At 41.9% G+C, this 16,391-nt stretch overlaps 1 pseudogene; it reads right to left on the bottom strand.

Annotated features, from left to right (window-relative positions):
• Positions 1–16,391, bottom strand: part of LOC121322978 — a 43,688-nt pseudogene that overhangs the window by 14,197 nt on the left and 13,100 nt on the right.

Below are 16,391 nucleotides of genomic sequence, written 5' to 3'. Positions count from 1 at the left end.
ACCTACTGAACCTGCTAAGGGTGTGTCCCAGATAAACAGAACAAGAAGCTGCCGGTGTGCCAAAGACTTCTCAACCTTCTGAAAAGAGCTGGTGAAAGGCCAGACTCAAAGACAAAACAACTGGGGTAGTTTCTTTTGTGAACCACAGTCTTGTTTCGGAAGATACCTTCACAGCTCAGCCTGGTACAATTCATAGGTGAATACATTTATTTTCTTTTAGTTTATTAAACGAGAAAAAAAAACTTGAGTATTAAAGACGTTCACAAAACATGCTTGCAATTGAGATTGCAGAAGTAACATTTCTTAATGTTCGAGGCATGTACAAGAAGTGGACTTCAGCACTTCCAACAGCCTCTTACTTGACGTGGCTAATAAGCTGACGAGCACATCTTAATGTACTTCCATCAGCTGCGTGTGGGTCTGCTGGAAAACAGCACGTGAAGCACTCGTCTTCCCTGAGAACCCAACTGTTCCATGAAGTCAGGACTGGGAGCACTGCTAACACAAATGCCAGCTTAGTCACTGACTGCACTACCCAGGGAAGGTGTCATGTTACCCACTAAATAACACGCTTAAAATGGGAGATGCTAGCTACTGTGATGGATTACGTTAAATATATGACAATAAAATGTAATAGAAACCACACACATAGTAGCTGTAGGATAAACCTTACTTAAACAGACCCGTTTAAGCAAAACATAACAGCTAACAGCATAGTCTGGACTAACGCCACATATTTGCTTTATCTTTCTAAAGCATCTTCCCTTCCCTGACATCCATAATGTACTTATCTACTTCATTAAACTGTTCCAAAAGACCCTGGATTACACAACTAAACAGACATTTAGTTGTGTTTTGATCGTGGCCTCCCTCTGACAACTTTACAAAGCAGGATTCCCAATTTGTCCAGTATGTGTGTGTGTGTGTAGCTAGTGACAGGAGTGGGCAGAACACAAAATAAAAGAGAATAACACAATAACGGTTCAGGGGAAAAGAATGAAAAACTGTCACGCTCTGTTTTCCTGCCTGTTGAGTTTGAATGTCCCTAATTAGTTGCCCAGGCCTGTGAAGAGTGGTGGGATGAATGCACCCTGCACCCCTGCTGAGGAGAGGCCGTGTTTGCACAGCGCTGGCTGGACAGAGAGCCTGGCTGGAGGCTTGGGGATGCTGGCCTGTCCTCCACATACCTAATCATATAGGAAGAAGTGGCGGAGGGGCTGTGGCAAGACAGCTTTCTCATATACATGAGGAAGCAGTGGGAGCAAGCAGGTAGGTCACCTCTGGACGATAGCATGCAACATCTCCAGTAACAGAGAAGAAGAGGAAGAACAAAAGAACATAAGAAGAAAACATTTAACACAATGAAGTGGAACACCTAAGGGCTTCTTTTCATTTCCCCTTATCTGAAGCACTTACATTAGGGTGTGCAGTTACTTTTTGCAACACTCTTAAACGCAAGAAACACTTAAGGGGAAACATAAGGGGAAATTTAACTTAAGGTGCAACCAGCCACTGGTTCCTTTATAGAATAGGTGCCTTAAACGGGTAATAGTGATTAACACACAATCAAACCATTGGAAATACAAGAAACTTTGTAATAAAGTCATTTATTATTGTCGAAGATTTCAACAAAAAGTCTGCCTATAAGTGGAGATATTAGGTTTGAGTCGTGAATGCCATCTCAGATCTCGACTTTTGGGTATGCTACGGTGTTTCTGAATGAGTTTATGAGAATGGGCAAGTGTAAAGATATAAATATATGTATAGAGTTACCAAAAAATATATATACTGTATTGTTATGTCTCCAGTTGAAAACAATTATTGTCCAAATGTAAACCTCAAAAATGGGTAAACCGGTTTTGAAAACAAAGCAAGAGAGAACGTGTCTGGCGCTTGGATGTGTATCCGCTGAGAACAGCAATGGGCACACTGGGGTACTGCAGACACTGATAGTCTGCTGATTACCTCAATGCCGTACAGCACACTAGAAGCTGGTTAGGCAGCTTACTCAGTCTCTGCACCAGGGCTCACCATGTGCAACTCCCAGCTCTCTGTTTTTCTGCAGGTATTTCTCGGTTCCATGCAGGGATCAGCAGGGGCAGTCCCCAGGCAAGGGTGGCGCCAAAGCTTTTAACAACGGTCCCAAAACACAACAGTCTAGATCCATCACGATGCTTAAGTTATATTGGCTCATTATCTGTCAGTCTGCACTGCCTGTCCAAATACTGCAGTACTGTAGCCCTTTTCTTTCTTGTTAAAATTTAAAGTTTCATCAAATTTGGACAAAAGATTTAAAACATATAATAAGCCCACTCCATCCAAAAGAAAAGTTATGAACAAGTGGAGGCCAGTCAGCCCCTCACAGGGCTGCTTGTTGATTCCTGAGCGCTGACTGCTCTTGGCAATAGCAGCAAGTCACCTTCTGTCCTGACGATAGCAGCTAAAGAAAAGAATACAAGCTATTACCTACCTGCTGCAGACTACATGAGAACAGGGGACTGGTGTGAAAGCACGGCGCTACAGTAAGACAGCTGTTATAGGAAGGCGGCAGCAGAGTTCTTACATTACCTTCAAATGTCAAATGCATTTATTTAACCAGGACAGAACCATTGAGATATGCATCTCATTTATTAAGGGGGTCATGGCAGGAGAAGCCAGCAGGAAACAACATTATAAAATCAATGGCAAGAGAAGACAAATCATTCAAACAGAACAAAAACACTTACAATAATAATAGAAACAGTAACGTGAAACAAATGCATAGAAAATAGAACAATTCTCATGATCCGGGTCCTAGTCAGTAACCCTAACCCTAACCCTCTGTCTGAAAGGAATTGTGAGTAAAGCCTCTGCAGGCAGTTATCCTTACCTGCTGCAGATAAGACAGAGTACAGGCGGATGTGCTGAAGAAGGTATTCTCTAGTGAAAATCCTGGAAAAAAAACATTAAAGTAGCCGTAAAATACAATCAGAAAAAAAGAGCTTTATTTTGGAAAATATTTAGTGACGTTTAAAAAAAAATAAATAAATAAATAAATAAATAATAATATAGTCAACTTTTTTTTTTTTTTTATTTTTACATTTTTTACATTTAAAGTTAGTTAACCATTTAGCAAATATCTGTGCTGAAAATGGACAGTAAGAATTAGAATTGATGAACCCACTGCAGCTATACTTAGATGCATTACTGGAGGGATGAAAGCAAGGCTCCCATTGCACATGAGTTTGAAACTGCTGTGCAGTAGGAGTCTTATTTCCAGCCCTGTAAAATGAACACTGTTAAACATGCCACAGTGTGTAAATGGAAACTGAGGAGTTAAAATCTAAAAGCACTGGAACAAAATGCTAGCAAATCTGACCAGTAGTTTTTTGGTTTGATTTAACTAATGCTCAAATATGTTATTTACAGGCCTATATTTTGGACTGTGGGATAATTGCCCCCTCCATGACAGATGCATGGCATGCACAATGTGCCAGTAGTGCAACCAGGCCCAGGACCATTACAAAGGGGAGGCAGTATGGTCCAGTGGTTAAAGTCCAGGGCTTGTAACCAGAAGGTCACCAGTTCAAATCCCACCTCCACCACTGACTGACACACTGTGTGACCAAGAGCAAGGCACTCCTTGTGCTCCATCCTGCAGATGAGACGTTAAATCAATGTCCTATTGCAAGTTTCTCATTCTGCCTGAGTTCTCAATTACTTAATTATACCAATTACTTTCTTAATTGGGCAACATTAAAAAAATTTACCCACTGATGATTTAAAGACAGAAAACCTGCAGGACCAGGGCTGGACACCCCTAATCTGTAACCATTATAATAATAATCATAACCATAATCTATTAAGATTAAAATAGATGCATTGATCAATTCCAATTCCACAGCACAAGGCTGTTCTGATTCTGATTCAGTATCTGGCCTGTGTAATAATGAGAATGCACAACCCAGGTGTTAGGGACTGCTTCACAACACACAGCCTCTCCATAGCAACCCTTCAGTGATAGTGCCTTGAAAGTGAGGGCTCATTTCATTGAATTGGAAATCTGTGAACTCTGTGTTTAAAAGCAGGGTTCTTCTTCTCAGGTTCACTGTGAAGCAGGGCTGCTGCAGCTCAATCCTGCTTTATAGCCAAGGGGCTCTTGAAAGCCTGGTCTGTTTTAGCTTCATACCTCCTATGCCATTCAAACATTGCATATTGTTACAATGGAAATTCGTGATGGAGACTCTCATTTTTTATAAATGATAAATCAATCAATAAAATACGAGTTTAGGATGTTGTGGATTTCACAGGTTTCATTTCCTGGACGCTGCAGTCCTGCAAGTCTGGTATCCTACCCGTTCTATTCACTGAAGCAGAATTTGAACAAAACTTTCTTGAGACTTTTTACAAGCTACGACAGTGTCCTGGGTTTTACTCCATATAAGCTATGACAGTGTCCTGGGTTTTACTCTGTATAAGCTATGACAGTGTCCTGGGTTTTACTCTGCATAAGCTATGACAGTGTCCTGGGTTTTACTCTGCATAAGCTATAAGCTATGACAGTGTCCTGGGTTTTACTCTGTATAAGCTACGACAGTGTCCTGGGTTTTACTCTGTATAATCTATGACAGTGTCCTGGGTTTTACTCTGTATAAGCTACGACAGTGTCCTGGGTTTTACTCTGTATAAGCTATGACAGTGTCCTGGGTTTTACTCTGTATAAGCTATGACAGTGTCCTGGGTTTTACTCTGTGTAAGCTATGACAGTGTCCTGGGTTTTACTCCTTTGCTATAATCACAAGGCTCAGGTTTCCTGCTGCTCTCCTGGTTGCACCATTGCATTGGACTGGTGCTTCTCTAAGTGACGTCAGTGGCAGACTATAGCAGAAGTTGGGTTTTAATGCCACCAGTATCTTGGCTCTAAAGGAGTTGCTCTAACCACAGATCAAACGTGTCTTTATTGTCTCTGGGCTGCTGTGGATTTCTTCTACTACTGTAGGAGTTCATTTGTGCCGATGCAAGTCTTTTCATGATCTATCTTGCATCACAGAGTACTGTTTATTTTTCAGTAAACATTCAGACAATAACAAGTGAGATGGTGAATGAACATTAAGAATTACCATCAGAAGATACAAGCAGCAACCAGTTTCCTAATTGCATATCGAGCAGGCAGTAATCAACCCACGCAACACTTTATTTATCAAAAGCAAGAAGCCAAACAAAGCTGCTGTCTCTTTAAAAAAGCCATCAAATACATCTGAAGCATGCATGTGTTAACAATATAATACACACACACACACACACACACACACACACAAGGCTCCAGATAGGACGATTCATAGATCGATTAATGTTTAATTGCTTAAATGCAATGGTGTGTTAGGGTTACGTTCACATTGCTGTTGGTGTTCAAGTGTATTCTCTGATTCTGTACTGGAGAGTTCCAGTACCACAGGGATACTTCCAATGGAGTCTCAATAAACAGGGATTCTGTATTGGAGAGTTCCAGTACCACATGGATACTTCCAATTGAGTCTCAATAAACAGGGATTCTGTATTGGAGAGTTCCAGTACCACAGGGATACTTCCAATGGAGTCTCAATAAACAGGGATTCTGTATTGGAGAGTTCCAGTACCACAGGGATACTTCCAATGGAGTCTCAATAAACAGGAGCCTGGTGACCAATTCCTACTCGCTCCATTGTCCCAGCTTCCTGTTGTTTTTTTGTGCATTAGGGATTCTGATCTGTTGTTGGACTAGTTGAACACTTTGATATGCCCCACTGATCTTAAAGTTAATGCACTAATAAACACAAGTAACAGTCTTGTTTTCTTCTTACTTGTTCTCAAGAACTCTTAAGGGTTTATTTCAAATAACTGTTCAGTGATGTTCTGATGGCGAGATCAGCAGACTGAGTCAGGAAAGTTGAAAAGCAATCAAACTGTATATTTCACTATCTTAGGTGAGATTTCTTCATGTTACATTTAGGAGATCGCAGCTACAATGTAGAAAAAAAAAAAAAAAAAAACAGACATGAAATATATTGTTCATACAGGGCATCCAGAGAAAAGACTTTAACTTGAACACGTCATAAGATTGAACATGCTTACTAGTTTTAATGTACCCAAGCATATACCTTTGTAATACCTACAGTAATCTGGAGAAATTTTCGAGTGGCTGTTTTGCACCTTGAAAAAAAAGAAAGAAATCAAAGTGCAATAAAAGCATTGTAAAACACTCTCTTGGTTATAGTTCACTGTACATTTGACATGAGAGCACACACACACACACCTAACACTAAGATGATCTACGTGAAGCGGAGATGATGCATCGATCCTAACAGCATTGCACAGATCTCGCACCTCCACTACAATTCATTTGCACTCTTTGAAACACCCAGATGCTTTTAAACCCGTAGGTGGTGGTAGGGAAAAAAAACAAAAAAACTGCACAGACTGAAATATTGTTAAAAACAATAATATAATTGATTTAACTGCCATGTAGCTTCACCCCGAAACTTGGAATAGTGCTTGATTTGTTTCAGGCAGCGATTGCAGAAGGTCACTATTATTATTATTATTATTATTATTATTATTATTATTACACTGTGGGCTCTCTTGATTTGTTTCCATTGCTAGCAGACTCATGTCAAATTGCTTTCTAACCTATTCTGTGGTTGTATAGGAAGGCGGTGGATGCCACAGCCTGACAGTGATGTTTTACATCTTTCTTTCCCCACAATAATCATGACGGGGTGCGATGTTCTGTCTCGTTCCAGCATCCACATACTGATGCCAGTGTGAATGACCCCAGTGCTTAGCGATTTGCTTGCTTTTCACAGTGGGCTTAGATCACAGACAAACAATTGCACTAGACTGATAAAGCTGTGTTGTTGTGTGAGGGAAGGGCTTTGCAGTCTATTTTCATTAACTAAACGGGTACATCTGGATAGCACTGCCCTGAAATTCATAACCTGCCCTGTGGCAGGCTTCTTTCCACCACAATTCCCTGCTGTAATACAGAGAGATTCAAAATCACCACAGCATTTGGCTCTATCGCTGTCCACTTTGTTAAATCTGTGGTGCAAACTGGCTGCAATTTAGACTGACCAAACTGTAATCCAATGACCAGGTGTTTTTAAACTCTGTTACTCTCATGACTGGTGTGTACATGTTTTTAAACCCTGTTACTCTCCTAACTGGAGTGTACTTATTTGTATGAATTTTTTTGGGTGCACTGCTGCCTCTGTAATCTACACAAAGCCCTGTATCTCAAATTAAATCTTTTTTTTTTTTTTTTTTTGTTACTGGCCTAATTACTCTTATATTGCTGCAATTCTCCTCAGGTTACCAAGATAACAAGGGGGGCGACGACATCAGACTCTAGTTTACTTTGTCAATTAACAGTCCTGAGTACACCTGATTGAGCCCAGCCCTGGCGGGTTTATTGTGGCCGTTAGGAGCGGTTACACCAGATAATAGCTGACTTCCAGGGGAGGGAGGCTTGTGTTTGATTCAAAGTCCACGGTTATCAAACTCGTTAGCTGGGCCCCCAATGCAGAATCATTTCACACCAGAAAGCAAAGTTCACACAGCCAGATGAGTTTATCTAGCAGTATGCGGTTAAGTTTTAACTTGTTCAACAGCCCATACCGTAACAGGTCATGAATGTAGCTGCGTGTGCTCTACACCATCGGTGATATCAGAAAAAGAACTGCTCTTGTTTGTTTTTTAAAAGGGAGCTGCACTGAGGGTTTAACAAAGCAGTCAGTGGAAAAATGTGAAGAAACCAATACAATCCATGATACGAAATGCAGTTCAACTATCGGGTTAAATTCCGTAATTTCCACATGGTTCCAGTAACCTTATTTTTTTGGGGGGTATCCAAAAGTGTAAGGCAGGTAAATAAGCCTTCTGTTCAACTTAACATTTGGTCTAGTGGAACAAAATATACCCCTTAGTCAAGCAGAGTACATACTGGTGTATGTATATATGTATGTATGTGTATATATATATATATATGTATATATATATATATACACACATAATTTTTATTATATATTTTTTTTCTTTTTTGCCCCCATCATAATCCTGGTTATCACACATCACGGATCACGGCTCATAAATCAGAATTCTCCAGGAGAAAGAATTTCTCTTAGGAGTACCGCTGTGTATCCAGATCATGCTCCCTCCTGCAACAATGCTGGTGCTCTGATTGAAATGTGTGGGAACAGAAAACCAGCATTGCTGCAGGTGGGAGTCTGATCTTGACGCACTGTGACACTAACAGGAGAATGATCAATAGGATACAGACAAAGCAAAGGTAAAGCAATGAATTTCTTGTGAGCGCCGCAGGGGGTTCTGTAACACTGTAACCCAATAACTAAATGCTGAAGTACTTGTCAACAGTACAGAGTGGTGTGTTTCCCTAATAAAGCAGCCTCCTCAGTGTCTCTCTGCCGGAGCTGGGAGCAGTTGGGATCAATCAGACTGGCTTCAATCTCCCAGGACAGTTACATTAACAGTGACAGTGTGCAGTTTACAATCACACTGAACTTGCTTAGTGACCCTCTTTTCAATCAGAGGACAAAGACAGTCTGCAGTGATTAGAAAAATCAAGCCGAGTAAATTTGCTACTGCACTAGTTTATTAAATGTGGAATATTTAGGGACCAGACCTTTCTTTCATCATGCACTGGACTTTATTATAAATCGACGGTGGAAGACTTTCCTGCCAATTCTGAAACGCTGGGAGTAAGAAGCTGTTTACTGAAACTTACTTCAGATGCAATAAACCCTAAGCTAGTGTGTGATAAGACAGCTCTATCACACTGTTCACTGGGTCCTTTCTGCAACCAAACCTTTTCTGAGAGCTAACGAGTGTTTAAAGAAGCAGCTCCAATCCCACACTTTACATAAAACAAACATTCGTCAGAGGGTTTTTGGTTTTCATCACCACTTTAAGACAAGCCCCGATGATACTGTTTGGTGTATGTAAGTTAATCATTGTAGGCCAAAGACTGTTTTGCACTCCAGTGTTTTCCTTTCCCAGGAGTACATCCTGAACAGAGTTCAAACCGGGTTTTATCTGAGCGCATTTTTTGTGCTCCTCCTACCCGGTAGGTTTCTGGTAAGGAGGATGCAGTGCCAGCAGACAGGACAATCAGCCGGAAATAAGTTTCATGGGAGTATTTACATCTCCCTGCCATCCTGCAGTGAGAAATTATTTGTTTACAGCTGTTGATGAGCTGTATTTCCTCATAGCAGTCTGTGCAATTAACAGCAGCACCATAAAGTACTGTAGCTAGGGTACAGTCATTCATTAACACTTTCATCACTGAAGACAGTGAGAGTGGTACAGGGCAGGGGACTTTCCTGTGAGAGTGGTATAGGACAGGGAACTTTACTGTGAGAGTGGTACAGGACAGGGGACTTTACTGTGAGAGTGGTACAGGACAGGGGACTTTACTGTGAGTGTGGTACAGGACAGGGGACTTTACTGTGAGTGTGGTACAGGACAGGGGACTTTACTGTGAGTGTGGTACAGGACAGGGGACTTTACTGTGAGTGTGGTACAGGACAGGGGACTTTACTGTGAGTGTGGTACAGGACAGGGGACTTTACTGTGAGTGTGGTACAGGACAGGGGACTTTACTGTGAGTGTGATACAGGACAGGGGACTTTACTGTGAGAGTGGTACAGGACAGGGGACTTTACTGTGAGAGTGGTACAGGACAGGGGACTACTGTGAGAGTGGTACAGGACAGGGGGCTTTACTCAAACTGTGCTACCTGATGCATTGCAACAGAAGATATGCAGCAACAGTTCCACAGAGCTACACAAACATGTCCCAAAAATAATTAAGCTATTGCCAGGCATGGCAGACTTCTCACAAGAGCACATTCATGGTTTATATTACTTTGTTTTATAGAGCACAAGCTTATCAGCAAACGACTTGAAATGACACAAGAATTTCTACAGTCGAACGACAAACTGGCAGACAATAAACATGATCGGCCATTAACTTTTACACAGATTTCAATTACCCACGGCTATATTCAACTACGCAATTTCCTGCATTACACATAAGGATTATACTACTTCTGTTTATCATTGAAAGTACTCCGCTATAACTTCACAACCCCTATAGGACAGATGTTATGGTAAGACAAATTTAGCAGGTCACCAGTGTGATCTCGGGGTGAACGGAGAGCTGAGTGCTGGTGATCAGAGCCCCTTACCTCCTTCGAAGGTCCTCAGCCACGCCAGCCCTGCAGCTGAACAGGTACGCTCGGAGGGACTTGAGCTGCTGTCTGAGGCGCAGGGCAGCCGCCAGCGAGTCTATGTGAGCGTACAGGCAGGGGTTCTGCAGCTGGATATCGATCAGGGGCTCCTTCAACACAAACTCCAGGAACTCCTTGGCCTGCTTGGACACCTGCAAGTGAACAGCAGGCAATGCACCCATCTGGATTCTCACAATGTACGGCTTACAGCCATGAGATTAACACCATCACTGTTTACTCACCCCCTTTGCACTGTTGGTCCGATGGTCCAAACTGACCAATACCGTGTTGCTAGTTAATGCATGCTGATAGCAGCTGTAGAAAACCTCAGTATTAAAATACAATACAAGGCATTTTTAGTATGCTGCAGATTACAATCAGTTGTGGATTCGGGAGAGTCTACAGCATACAGCAGGGATTGTACAGCACTTTCATCCATTTCAGGTTTTACTACAAGTCTGATTAGCCACAGTTTATAGGTAACAAGGTTAGGTGTGTCTTATTAAATGCCTAGAAAAACCAGGAATGCATCAAAACACTATGCAATGGGAGTCTTATTTCCATAGCTTTCAACAGTGCATGGACATTTTGTATTGATTCTCTGTGCTCCCCACGGTTTGTTCTGTGCCACTACTAAACTTCAGCTCTCTATATTGGCTTCTTAAACCACGGTATAAGTGAAGATACCCCAAGCCAAAATACTTAATGCCAGCTCTGTACTTCGTGTGATGTGTGAACACTACCTGCAGCTGTAATCATAATCAGCGAGGGAAATGGACAGATAGAAAGATAACAGAAAGGTAGAGGCAGGTAGCTGGAGGAGAATATGAAGATAATCGAAAAACAATTGTAAAGATGAGAGTGTTTTTTTTTTATTTTATTTGGCATGGCAAATAATTAAAATACCTTAAGTTATGCCTGTCTGATTCGTTGTGCAATGCAAACATAGATTGGCTACAATTTAACAATAGTTCAATAAATTTACAGACGCGTCAAACGGCAGATTATTTTTTGCACGACTCTGTTGCAAGTTGATGCAACGCTCTCGTTACTGTTTCTCCTCCCTCTCTGTTTCTCCAGTAGAATCCAAAGCAAGGCATAATAAAGCACATCAGTGAGGGTGATGCAGCTCCTGCTGCTCCTCTATAACCTCTGAACTGCACACGTGACGCTGAACAAGCAAGAGCTGTTCTAAAGCAGACACAGTCCCCTACAGCTGGTAACACTACAAGCAACTTCAAGGGTTTACAATAAAATCAGACAAGCTGAACATGCATAAAACAATGTAAAAAAACAAGTTTAATTTGCCTGCATGTGTAAGCCCCTGAAATCCCTTAAAACTGTCAGCAAGGTTTCAAAAAGACTCTGCTCCCTCTGACAGGCTGTGCAAGCCGCAGCCTGTGGAGCCTCAGTGCAACACAGCCGCGGCCTACATGAAAGGCCTGGTGTTTACATTGAGTCTGTCACTGAATCACAGTAGGGCTGGGGGGCCGAGAGGGAAAACACGGGTTGCATTCGTATCAGAGCTGGCAGCCCTGCCTCTGCTGCTGGGACTCAGCTTCCCAAGGCTTTCCCCAAGATCTCACCACTGAAAGAGTGGTCTAAAAATGAAATGCATGAGGAAAGAAAGAAACTGACAGACACACAAGAGAGGGAGAGGTGTGGACTGTCTGCTAGGAAAACAGGCAGGCAGGCAGACGTGTAATCATTTATATTTTACACATTTAACATCAAGACCAAAAATAATTAGCATTTACAAGCGCATGCCAGCTTATGTCACTGTAGTTTTAAAAAATCCACATGGAATCTTTGGGGGGGTCACTCTGATCTAACGATGCTCCACTCCCTTGCCCTCTCCACTCCAGTCTACTGCTCCTGCCCCTCGCTATGACAAATTCCATGACAAATTCCAGGACCTGAGCATTGTGCAGAAAAACACACACACACACACGTTTGCATTCCTATATTTGTGGGGACTTCTCATTGATGTTTTTTATTTACAATTTCTAGCTCCAGTCAGACAAAACTCCACACAGGGTGAAAGTCGATAACAAACTAAATATTTTGGCACATTTAGTTCTTAAAAACATGTTTTACAAAGTGGGGACATCATTTTTTCAGGACGTACTACCTTTGTGGGGACATTTTCTCCATTTTTGTCCGCAATTTGATAGTAATACCTGCCCAAACACACACACACACACACACACACACACACACACACACACACACACACACGTCTGTGATGCTGAGTGGAAGGGTTACAAAGCCCAGAGACATCAAAGAGGAGCCGCTGGAAACAGGGGAGTGGGGCACAGCAACAAACAGCCAGCGGCGGCACAAAGGGAGAGGTACAAAAACCCCAAAAAAGCCAGGGAATTAGCAAAATCTCCCAATGAGGTGTGTCTTATAAACTCTACAGTACACTACATAGATCGCAAATATAGTAGTCAATATAGTACATTACAAAACTATCACTATATCCCCAGTATCATTCTGTGAATTTTTCAGTGATTCAGTTTACAGTATCATATTAATGCTTCTGTTACTAATGTAAGCTCCCTTTACCTTGAACATTTAAAATAATGATAATCAGGAGCATATTCAAAGAAAACAAACTAATCCCCTGCACTTCTTGACTGAAAGATATGGTTAAATGTAATCCCACATAATTAGTGTGTGTGTGTGTGTGTGTGTGTGTGTGTGTGTGTGTGTGTGTTTTAAAGGCAATAGCTATTTAAACAGGTGGTATTTCTGTATCAGCTGCTGAAGTCGTGGAGTTTGGACTCTCTTGTTACCTTGTGCTTTCTTGTGTCCCAGTTGTGGACAAGCCTGGCAGGGATGAGAAAGACATCGTCTTCGTGGCAGCTCTGACAGTAATACAAGCCGCTGTAGCAACACACCTTGGCTCTTCCACGAGAGAGTCCCACGGGCCTCTGACAACCTGGAAAACAAAACCTGATAAATGTTTACCGTGCTATTTTTGCACGGTAATCTTGCAGTTTTCCCCCACGCTTTTCTCACGGTTATACTGTGCATTTACCATAGTGCACTCTGGCTTGCAATGTTTGTTAATATGCTTTGCCATACATCATTCAAACACTCTAATGCTGCCATCCATCACAGTGACTGGAACATGTACTAATCTTCCTATTCAGGATGCAGTAAAATGGTGCAGAAAGAGAGCGCAAATAGAATCTGTGAAAGGACAGACTGAAAATCATCTTTAAACTACATTATCCCATGGGTGCAAACCCTCACACTTCAGCAAGCAAGACACGTCTTGATCCAGCAGAATCAGACAAAACCAGTCCTAGTATTACTTTGTGTACAGTGTGCCTGTTCATGCCAGTTTGTAAATTGCACTTGCTATAAAAATCCAACGTGCTGTAGCTGCTCTTTCAGGACGAGTTATTTATTTGTTTATTTTTTTACTATTTATAAATCTGGAATAATACTGATGATGATAATTTTAGAGTAGGAAGAAGGAGCAGTATAATGGCAGCTAAGTGCCACTGAAAAAAACAAAAACTGAAAGCCTTATAATGAGAGTGGTGGCCTTTTACTACACGACTGGAATACAGAGCCTGGGTGGTGATGGTGAATGGCACTCCAGAGTCCTGTCTCAGAGAGAGCATTAGATGACAGGCTGGATGTTAGAGGTAGAAGACGACAGCCACTCTCCAGAAATAGAGTTATAATACAGAGTCTTCTAAAGAGCCTATACTCAGGGTACAGAACAGTAGCACTGTACAGGAGATATAGCTAGAATAGAGTGCAGTTTATTATGAGGCTTATGTGCATACCAGTATTGTATCAGAGACAGGGTTAGAGAAAGTCTCATGTGATTGCTCTCAGATACAATTTGAAAAGGATTCACTGGGGGTGTTTGTTTTTTTTAGCTAAAGGGTGCACATTCAAATACAATTAAATTGTATTTGATGCTGCTAGATGCTGAAGTGCATTTCAGTCCTTTCCTGTGCTCCTCCCCCTCTCCACTCCGTGCACAGGCTTTCATGAGAGCGTCATGCTCCGGGTTCTTTTAATGTCTCCCCCCTTTGTTGCTTCTAGACCTGAAAGAGGCTCTACTGCATAAACACAAAAAACAAACTCACTGTGCAAAGGACGAGCAAAAAACCTTTAAAAGAAAACAAAAAAATCATAATAATAACCCTGCCTTCTTTTGGCTGACACACCTCAGCAAGTACAAATACAGCACAAAAAGAAAGACCAGAGGAAGCACTGTGTCTGTTTCCCTGGTTACCGTGTTTTTAAGACTACAAAGGCCACGTGATTGAACACTGATTGAAAGTGAGGTGCTCTCAACATCTGGGGAGCTTCAGACTAGCTCTGTGGAGCAGGCAGAACTGCTCTACAAAGTGCTGGAACACTCTGACAACCCTGTATAAAAGATATTAATGCAACTGTACTACAGTAGGACTGGACCGCCAAATCATCGGTAGGACATTATTAAATGAATTAGTTGATAAATACAGAATTGTGCTTACAAATACATGTCCAACCAAAAATAAAAAAAACATTACATTGTATAAAACCATGTGTATAGATTGTGCACGGAGTACACCATGTGCGGTAAAAAATACAGCTGTGCAGGAAACTGTGATTGCAAACGGACGTAGAATTGGTTTAAATAAACAGCATTGCTAGGTGTGGCAAGAAACTCCCAACTGAAAAGGATCATTGCCTTGCTCATCACATCAAACAAACTTCACAAAATGAACATTTCTAAAGCGCTTCTGGGTTAACTACACTGTGTGTAATCATTCGATTTGAATCCAAGAAACAAGACTGGGTTACTGTCCTTGGCCCAGCCTGAGATATAAAAAGGCCGTGGTTATGTCTGAACTGCTGTAGCCATTATCAAATTATACAGACCCCTTCACTGCCAAGGACAGACAACCTGCACTTAATGTTGAGTGTCAGTTTCGCCCTGTAATTTACACAGCAACACACCTGACAATTAAAACCACTAGAAATATCGATTTAAAGGACATGACCCGGTTGGAATATAAACCATCGTGACAGTCGGAGACAGTATTATGGTTTAATGGCTGCCTTTCTAGAAGTGCAGGTGTCCTTCTAGTACTCTCACACAGCTGTGCATGGATTCAGTCTTCCTTTGCTTGCTCTCTGCTCTTCAGACGCTACTGTAGGAAGCCCACTTGGGAATAAGAGGGCGCAGCAGTCGAAAGCCACAGCTCTCTCGTTTCTGGGAAGCAGACAGCTGAGTGATGCTGTGCAATCCAACGGGAGCCCTCGGCAGATCCCAAACCTCAGCACACAATCTGGAGCACCGGCCCGTCTTTTCTGTTTTATAAAGGCTCTAAAAAATGGCCACTAATATACTGTACATATATTCCATTCAGTTGTAATAGCAGACAACCCACAAACACACACATAAATACACAGAGGTTGAAACAATATCAGCGCTGACTGCCATTCATTCTTGTGTCGAATCTGCGGCACTGTCCAGCATGTGCATGCGTCCATCACATCACAGACACTGCTGTTTTCTAAGTGCCACTAATTGGCGCCATTCTCGCAGGCAGGCCTAGTGCTTGATGGGAACGAACGCTGAACTGCATTGGAGGGGCAGTGTGGGAAAGCTCCCACTGCTTGTGTGCTGTACCTGGTCAATGGATAATTAAAGGACTAGCCATTAATCAAGCACCTTTCATGAGCACTTAATTCATCTCAATTAAGAGAAAAAGAAAAAAAGACCAGAGAGGGTCTTACTGTATAAGAATGAAGAACAATAACTTCTAAGGCGTACATGTGAAGCAGCGGGTGGGGTACACACCATCAACACTTGGGAATGAATAAACGAATGAACAGTTATGCTTTCTCAAGATGTATTATCTGCATTGCTTTAAACCGGCAATTTATTTACACAGACAGAACAAAAAAAAACGTATAAAGCGAGCTGGCTCCTTTGAAGTTTCCACTGAAAGTGATGTGCGGTGAGAAGCATACACTAATGAAGCTGTTTGTACTGAGAGCGAGGGGGCCTTCCGCACCTTTGATCCTGAACCTTCCCTCTATCACTGGCTCTCCACAGTGGAGGGAGGGACTCTGCTCCCTGCCCAAACCCCATTGTAACCAGCAGGTT

The sequence above is a fragment of the Polyodon spathula genome, chromosome 11, assembly GCF_017654505.1.
Source record: "Polyodon spathula isolate WHYD16114869_AA chromosome 11, ASM1765450v1, whole genome shotgun sequence".
Lineage (NCBI taxonomy): Eukaryota > Metazoa > Chordata > Actinopteri > Acipenseriformes > Polyodontidae > Polyodon > Polyodon spathula.
Note: the sequence above shows the minus strand (reverse complement) of the source record. Positions and strands in the feature narration are given on the sequence as shown.